The 1,593-nt window shown below is 37.4% G+C and overlaps 1 protein-coding gene across 7 annotated transcripts in view; it reads left to right on the top strand.

Moving 5' to 3' along the window:
• The window catches only part of EXD2 (exonuclease 3'-5' domain containing 2), a 56,938-nt gene that overhangs the window by 20,035 nt on the left and 35,310 nt on the right, over positions 1-1,593 (top strand). The window lies entirely within an intron of this gene.

Here is a 1,593-nt window from a genome sequence, read left to right as displayed (position 1 = left end):
TAAAGTATGATTTATTCCAAGAATATGATTATGTGTTTTGTCAAGTGGGATATTTACTTGCCTATCTCTAAAGAGCACCAGTTTAAAAAGAGTGTATTTTTCTAATTACAAATATGTACATATTCATATAAAATTTGAAAAATAAAAATTGTTCATAATCCTACTATCATTAGGTAGCCATTGATATTTAGCTGGGCATATTGGCTCACACCTATAACCCGAGCACTTTGGGAGGGGGAGGCAGGAGGATCACTTGAGCCTAGGAGTTTGAGACCAGCCTGGGCAACATAGTGAGACCCCCATCTCTACAAGAGATCAAAAAATGTGCTGAGCATGGTGACGTGCACCTGTACCCCCAGCTATTCAGGAGACTGAAGTGGGAGCCCGGGAGGTTGAGGCTGCAGTGAGCCGTGATTGTGCTACTGCAGTCTAGCCTGGACAGCAGAGTGAGACTCTGTCTCAAAAAAAAAGTTTTATGTTCAATTAATTTATATAAAAAACTTAAGAATGACATATTGTTTCACTCATGAGATTTGGTGAGGCATTGAAAAGCTTGGATCCCAGAGTAAACTGTTATCAAAGTTTGATTTTTTTCTGGCTCCCAGCCCAGTAGTGAACCATAGTACTTCCTTATAACATCAAGGCTCGATAAGGGAAAAAACTTTTTTTCATTTGAATAAACAGAATGTTGTAATCTGGTGATTGAATTAGAGACATTTATTATACAAATGTTAACCTTGAGCTGAATTTCATTCATTCAGTAACTATTCACTGAGTACATCAACTCTGTGCTGAGTCACTGGGGATATGGTGGTAACAAAGCCAGTTAAGGCTCCTGTTCTCATGGACAGACAATGAATGAACCAGCAGTCATGCATTCATCAGTCAGGCCAACAGGCTGTTTCCAGATTTTGGCTGTTACAAACAAGTAACTGCTATGAACATTCTTATGTGAGTCTTTTTATGAATAGATTTAATTTATCCAGCTTGGGACTCAGAGAATAGTACAAAATCTGGCCCTTTTCATACATTCCAAATCTTTATTCCTTGAATATTGGAGTTTCTCAGTCCATTTGCCATGTCTCTGCTTTGTTGTGTATTCTTTCTGTTTTAAAAAAAAATTTAGCAAAGATGGGATCTCATTATGTTGCCCAGGTTGGTCTTGAACTCGTGGGCTCAAGTGATCCTCCCACCTCCGCCTTCCAAAGTATTAAGATTACAGGTGTGAGCCACCATGCCTGGCCTCTGTATGTTTTCTGCCTCTTTATCTGTCTACTACATTCTGGTGACTTCCTCAGATTTTTTTCTTCAATTCATTAGCTCTCTCTGTATGTGTGGTCTACATTTTAACCTGTCTATTGAGTATTGAGTTTTAAAAATTTTTTAATAACTATTTTTCATATCTAGAATTGTACATTTTTTGTCTTCATTTTGGTTATTATTTTCATTAATATCTCTGAATATTCTTTAAAGTCCTTTTCAGATCTCAGGTATGGAAATATTTGACGGCTCTATGTACTATTTTTATTGGCTTTAGGGCTTTGTTTTGTTGTGATTCATTGTGAGCCCCTTCTAGGGACTGATCTTCCATGG

Source organism: Colobus angolensis, unplaced genomic scaffold (genome assembly GCF_000951035.1).
Source record: "Colobus angolensis palliatus isolate OR3802 unplaced genomic scaffold, Cang.pa_1.0 Scaffold3, whole genome shotgun sequence".
NCBI classification, from domain to species: Eukaryota; Metazoa; Chordata; class Mammalia; order Primates; family Cercopithecidae; genus Colobus; species Colobus angolensis.
The sequence above is the reverse complement of the archived record's forward strand: the minus strand, read 5'-3'. Positions and strand labels throughout refer to the sequence as shown.